This window comes from Chrysochloris asiatica, unplaced genomic scaffold, assembly GCF_000296735.1.
Source record: "Chrysochloris asiatica unplaced genomic scaffold, ChrAsi1.0 scaffold00060, whole genome shotgun sequence".
NCBI lineage: Eukaryota > Metazoa > Chordata > Mammalia > Afrosoricida > Chrysochloridae > Chrysochloris > Chrysochloris asiatica.
The window spans coordinates 15927413-15934684 of NW_006408578.1; the positions used below are offsets into that span (position 1 = coordinate 15927413).

The window sequence follows — 7272 nt, forward strand, 5'->3', positions numbered from 1 at the left end:
GAGGTGAAGAGGAATTGGGCGAGTGTGGGACTGAGGAATCACAACAAGGGATAAACTTGTGAGGTCAGACAGTCCTCTGACCTGGATTTTTTTATTTGATGGTGAGGATGTTGGAAGTCAGTGTTCCTTAACCTGTTACACTGAAGACCTTCAGACTCTGCCTTAACTGGTACAGTGGGAGTGCAGCTTTGCAAATGCTTAGCTATAGGATTTCTATAGCATTTTTTCTGTGAACCTTTATCCCACAAGAATGATTGAATCATTTAAATGCCACAGTGCATGGGAGGATTCTGAATATTATAAACATTGTATGTGCCTCATAAATTATTCTACTGAAAATACTTTATTCTCGTGGTCATTCCCTTTATTCTTACATAATATAAATGTAGCTAGCAAGATTTTAAAACTTTTTTTTTTCCTAGAAACAAATATGTTTGACAGTTTAATTTTCATCCATAAGTACATTGTCAACATAAGGTGGGTTTCATAAACAGGACTGCCTCTTAGGTGATAAACATTGTCTCCAGGTCTGCTTTCCAGTGTGGCGACTTTCCAATAATGCTCTGCTTGAAATTTCAGATGAATATTTGTTGTGTGGGAATATAGACATTTCTAGAAAATTCCTAAAATATCTTTTTAGCCTAGCTCCCCTGGGGACATTTCATAGATTTCATCTCTGTAGCTGCTTTCTGTACAGCTAGCTTTGCACATGAGAGTAACTCTAGTAAAGATCTGGGTTCTTCTCCTTCCTAGCCACAAGGAACTGTTATCCTTATTCTTGGAATTACAGAGGAGGTTATCAATGCTGTGCTTTCCGTCACAATCATCCCAATGATCATCCCCTTCCTCCATGATATATGATGGGCATCCTGACAACATACATTGCTGAACAGATAAGTGTGGCAAGTGGGAACTCCTCAGATTCACCAGGGAACTTTGTAGGCTGATAGAGTTTCCAGTTGATGACATTTGAATTTCAGAAAAACAATGAATATAAACATATATATATATATGTTGTTGTTATGTGCCTTCGAGTTGATTCTGACCCATAGCAACGCTATATAGGGTTTCCAAGGAGCAGCTGGTGAGCCACACCAGGACTCTCTCTCTGTATATATGTGTGTGTGTGTATATATATATATATATATATATCCCATGTAATATTTGTGACATACTTATGCTAAAACATTATCTGTTTATATAAAATTCTAATTTGAGTGTCATATATTTTTTTATTTGCTAAATCTGGCACACCCAAATCCACTGAGGCGTGCATGATTACTGTTTTTTACTCCAGGGACTGGTGAGGACAAGGAAATGGGCCTCACAGAGAACCTGCTTTGGACCTCAGGGGAGCCTTGGCAGGGCATGATGGAAAATATCTGGCCCATTTTGAACTCCTCATGAAATTCACATGTGTCTGGATGAAGCTGAATAGCAGGTATAAAAGTCAAGAATGTTTCAGACCTCACTGAGGCTGGTATAACTATTAAGGTTCTAGAATGATACATTCTAGTTTTTTAGGTCACCTGTGTGACCTTTTATGTCAAATTCTATTTTGGAAAATAGTTAAATTTGGACAAGGAATGGTCTTACCTCTCAATTGTAGTGTAAAGAAGTAGTATCTGGAGGGTCTTTAAATATCAAGCTATCAGTGTAGCATCTGAAGGAGCTCTGGTAGCGTAGTGGTTATGAATTGGGCTGCAAACCTTAAGGTGAGCAGTTCAAAACTACCAGCTGTTCCACAGGAGAAAGATAAGGCTTTCTGCTCCCATAAAGATTTACAGCCTCGGAAACCCTGTGCAGGGTCGCTATGAGTCAGCACCGACTCCACGGCACGTAACCACCCCCACCAGTAAAGAACGTTTGTGAGGTTGTTACCTTCCTCCACTGACTATTCCTAAGAGAAACAGGAACCAGGTTATCTTCTTCATGCCATCCTGTACTTAAACACTGAATAATTCCTGGGTAAGTATCATTTTAGAAATTCATCTGGTTATTTAAAAAAATCAAGCCAAGTAGAAAATATCTAAATACTCACTTTGTATCACATTATGTGTAGGGTCCACACATGGGATAATTATAGGATAAGCACTAGACCACAAGGTCGGTTTGAACCGAAAGTTTGGCAGTTTGAACCCACCAGCCACTCCTTGGAAATCCTATACAAGGTTTCAGTGAGTCGGAATCAACTCGACAGCACTTAACAACAACAACATACTATAATAATTTACATATGACTCATTACATCTGTTTTTGTTTTGTTAAAGGATTTGGCATGGTTTTATCTGTATATTTTATGGTGTCAAGCAGAGTTGACAGTTTTGTTCATCAAAGCTGCTTGTGGAAGGTGGCAGAGCTTAAGTTGGGCTTCTGGGATGAGCCAGCTGAAACTTTCCCCCAAAACCCAGGTCATTGCTGGGGTCAGCCCACTTCCTGTTTCCATATATTTTTTATTAGTTAGAAAGGTTCTGCCTGGGCTCCTCTCTACATCAGCTTTTCTAAGTAGTTTCTGTAAATCTATCTGGCTTTTACCAGGAGTTATTAAGATACTTGTAACCCGAGTTGATAATATTTTGGAGTTAGGTTTCAGGGTGACCCCCTGCAGGTCAGAGAGGGTAACAAGGGGATACTGTGCCTTCAGAAATGGTGCAAGCTTCTTCCTTTCATCAAAACTTTGTGCCTTCTTTAATTTCAGTCAGTCGATCTTTAACTGTAATCTGCACAGGTCCATCTCTTTTGATTGTTTTAGCCTGAAGTGATTTTTTGGGGATCAACTTTTCTGAGAAGCAAAGGTGTTCTGGGTGGTAGGGGAGGAGGGAGAGGAGGAGGTGGAGATGGAGGTGATGAAGGTGGTGATGGAGGAGGAGGAGGAAGATCAATGGCTGGTTAAGGCAGTGTGCAATGAACTACAGTGAGGGATTCTCCAGGGGCACGAGCTCACAGGTAGGCTCATTTGTAAGATTACCACTCGAGTGACATGTTTAACAAGAAGAATTTTCCAAGAAGGTTTTACTGCTTCCTGGAGTTTGCAGAATTCACTTTCCAAAATGCAAAACTGTTATTTTAAACTGTGGCATGCTTGACAACAGGTACAGGATGGAAAAAATGGTATCTTTCAAAAAAAAAACAGGGCTATGCAGTTCTATTCCCAGCTATATATTTGTCCAAAGTTTTACTGCATCTTTAACATTGAGAAAACTGAAGCTCTACGTTGACCTGAGCTGAAGTCTGCTATTGCATGTATCTGTTGGAGGAATAGTCACTCTTTCTGGTGACTGTAGGAGAATAGCTGTTGTTCTTAGGTGCCATAGAGTCAGTACCGACTCAAAGCAACCCTATGCACACTGCCCAGTCTTGGATCAACCTCATAATTTTTGTTACTCCTGAGCTCATTTCTACAATCGCCATGCCAGACCATCTACTGGGGGTTTTCCTCTTTTTCTCTGACCCTCCACTTTACCAAACATGATATCCTTCTCTAGGGATGGCCCCTCCTGATAATATGCTCGAAGTATGAGAGACAAAGTCTGGTCATCCTGGCTTCCAAGAAGCATTCTGGCTGTACTTCTTCCAGCACAGAACTGTTTATTATTTTGGTAGTCCATAGTACTTTCAATAGTCTCCTCCAACACCATAACTCAAATACATCAATTCTTATACAGTCTTCTTTATTCACTGTCCAACTTTCGCATGCATATGAGATTATTAAAAACACCATGTCTTAGGTCAGGCACGCCTTAGTCCTCAGACACCTTTGCTATTCAACACTTTAAAGAGGTCTTGTTCAGTAGATTTGCCCAATGCAATATGGCGTTTAATTTCTTGACTGCTGCCTCCATGAGTGTTGATGGTGGATTCAAGAAAAATGAAGTCATTTCTCTATTTATATGGATGGTGTTTATTGGTCTAGTAGTGAGTATTTTTGTTTGCTTTACATTGAGATGCAACCCATACCTAAGGTTGTGGTCTTTGATCTTCATCAGTAAGTAAATGAAATCTTCACTTTCAGCAAGCAATTCATATGCATTTGTATCATCTGCATATTGCTAGTTGTTAATGAGTCTTCCTCCTAATCCTGATGCCATGTTTTTCTTCATGTAATCCAGCTTCTTGGATTATTTGCTCAGTATACAGATTGAAAGTGAGCTCTGGTAGCGTAGTGGTTACGAATCGGGCTGTGAGCCGCAAGGTCAGCAGTTCGAAACTACCAGCCGTTCCGCGGGAGAAAGATGAGGCTTTCTACTCCCGTAAAGATTTACACCCTTGGAAACCCTGTACAGGGTCGCTATGGGTCGGAACCGACTCGATGGCACTTAACAACAACAACAACATACAGATTGAATAAGTATGGTGAAAGAATAGAGCCCTGGTACACAACTTTTCTAATTTTAAAACCAATTGGTGTCCCCTTGTTCTGTTCGAACAACTGCCTCTTGATCTATGTATAGGTTTCCCATGAGCACAATTAAGGGTTCCAAAATGCTCACTCTTCACAATTTTGTCCATAGCTTGTCATGATCCACACAATGGAAAGACTTTGTGTACTCAATAAAGCATAAACATCTTTCTGGTATTCTCTGATAATTTAAATAATGGTGTTATTAACTGGTCTTCCTTGTAGGTGTATAAATATAATCCTATGACAAATGGTATCATACTTCAAGATAGATTTGGTAATGTTCTTTATGATAATTAATGTGATACCATTCTTGAATTTGATGTTCCCCCATAGTAACCAATATGATTATCAGATTTAAAATGGCCAGTACCAGTTTATTTTAGCTAACCACACTTATGATAAATTGGTCTTTATATATTTCATTTCTTTTTTGATGACTTCCAATTTTCCTAGGTTCATACTTTATATATTCCATTCCAATTATTTACGAATGTTTGCAGCTGCTGACCCTCATTTTAAGTTGTACTGCATCAGCAAATGTAGGCCCCCAAAGCTTTGCTCCATTCATATCATTATAGTCAACTGTACTTTGAGGAAACAGTCTTCCAACCTGAGGGGCTCATCTTCTGGTACTCTAGCTGACAATGTTCTACTACAATTCATAATGTTGTCATCTTCTGGAGCTATACCTGACAATGTTCAGCTACTACTTATACATTTGTCAGTGGCTAAACATTCCGAAGTGGTTTATCTCTCCTTCTTCCTAGTTTCTTTTAGTCTGGAAGATACACTGAAACCTGTACATCATAGGTTACACTGCTGCTATTTCAAATACCATCTAAACTTGTTGATCAGTTTGTCTGTCTCTTTAAAGAATGATGATGGACTCTGGATTGGGATTGCAGTATATCTGAAGACTGCTTTGGGTCTTGTTGCCATCAAGTTGGTTCCAACTCATAGGGACCCCACATAGGGTTTCCAAGGAGAGCCTTTGAATCGTTGACCTTGTGGTTGGCAGTTCACTATCTCTTTAAAGAATGATGATAAAATCTGGATTGAGATTGCATTATATTGTAGACTGCTTTGGGTAGTATTGACATTTCACAGTGTAAAGTCTTCCTATACATGATCATGGTTTATTCTCCCATTTACATATGTTCACTTTTGATTTCTTATAGTAATACCTTGTAATTTTCCTTGGAGTCTCTGTTTAAATTTATTCCTAAGAATTTCATCTTTTGAGTGGTTATTGTAAATTATATAGTTTTCTTGATTTCCTTTTCAGAGCTCTGTTTGTTAATGTAAAGGAACCCAACATATTGATGTATGTTGATTTTGCACTCTGTCACTTTGCTGAATCCTTTCAGTAATTTTCTTGTTGCATCTTAGATTTTCTACATCTATGATCGTATCATCTACCAGTTGCTCTGCAAGAGAAAGATGAAGCTTTCTGCTCCCATAAAGATTTACAGCCTCAGAAACCCTATACAAGGTTGCTATGAATAGTAACTGATTTGGTGGCACACAACCACCACCATCTGAAAGTAGATAGCATTTTACTTCTTCTTTACCAATGTGGATGCCTTTTTACTCCCTTTTTTGTCTTATTGCTCTGGCTAGGACTTCCAATACAAATTGAATAGGAATGATGATAAAGAACATCCTTTCTAATTCCCATTAAGAAAAGTAATGCTTTCCATTGAAAATAATGTTAGCAATTTGCTCTGTGTATATGTCCTTAATTATACTGATGGATTTTCCTTCTATTCATATTTTGCTGAGTGTTTCAATCAGGAATGGTTGTTGGATTTTGTCAAATATCTTTTCTACATCAATCTGTATAATCATGTGGTTTATTCCTTTGTTTTACTTATGTGGTGGGTTACATTGATTGTTTTTCTAATATTGATCCATCCTTGCATATTTGGTATGCATCCCACTGGATCATGATGACTAATTTTTTTTGATATGTTATTGGATGTTATTGGCTAGAATTTTGTTGAGAATGTTTGTATCTATGGCCATAAAGGATATTGGTCTATAATTTCTTTTTCAGCAATGTCTTTGCCTGGTTTTCATATCAGAGTTATGCTTGTATCATAAAATGAATTTGGGAGTCTTCCATCCTTTTCTATGTTCTGGAATAGTTTGAGAAGAATTGGTGTCAGTTCGATGAATATTTGATGATATTCACCAATGAAGCTGTCTGGGCTAGGCCTTTTTTTGTTGGTAGGCTTTTGTTTGTTTTTGTTTTGTTTTTACTCGTTCAATTTATTTTTTGTGATGGATCTGTTCAAATTTTCTACCTCAGGTTGTGTTGGTTTGGGTAGGTAAGTGTTTCTAGAAATTTGTCTATTTCTTCTCTAGGTTTTCAAATGTGTTGGCATGTAAGTCTTCATGGTATTCTGTTATTATCCTTTTTATTTTAGTTGGTACTGTGATGACATCACCTATTTCATTTCTAACAAGTATTATTTGTATTTTCTCCTACTTTTCCTTTGTTAAATTTATTAGTTGTTTATCAATTTTATCAATTTATTCAAACAACAATCTTCTAGTCTTGTTTATTCTTTCTATTATGCTTCTGTTTAATTTATTTCTGCTCTAATCTTTATAATTTCCTTTCTTCTGGTGACTAGGTATTTTTAGTTCTTCTTTTCTGATGTTTATCTTTATTGCTATAAATTGTTCTTTAAGCACTGTTTTTGCTGTGTCCCAAAGATTATGGTATGTTATGTTTTCATTTTTGTATGATTCAAGGAATTTTTAAATTTCATTTTATGTTTCTTCTATTTCCAAGTAGTTTTAAGTAGGATGTCATTTGGTTTCCATGTGTCCCTCTCTCCAGCCCAATCCCAATCTTCTCTCTC

The 7272-nt window shown here is 37.6% G+C and overlaps 1 pseudogene; it reads right to left on the bottom strand.

Annotated features, from left to right (window-relative positions):
- Positions 1 to 2297: 2297 nt before the first annotated feature.
- LOC102836459 overlaps positions 2298 to 7272 on the bottom strand; it is a 47972-nt pseudogene continuing 42997 nt past the window's right edge.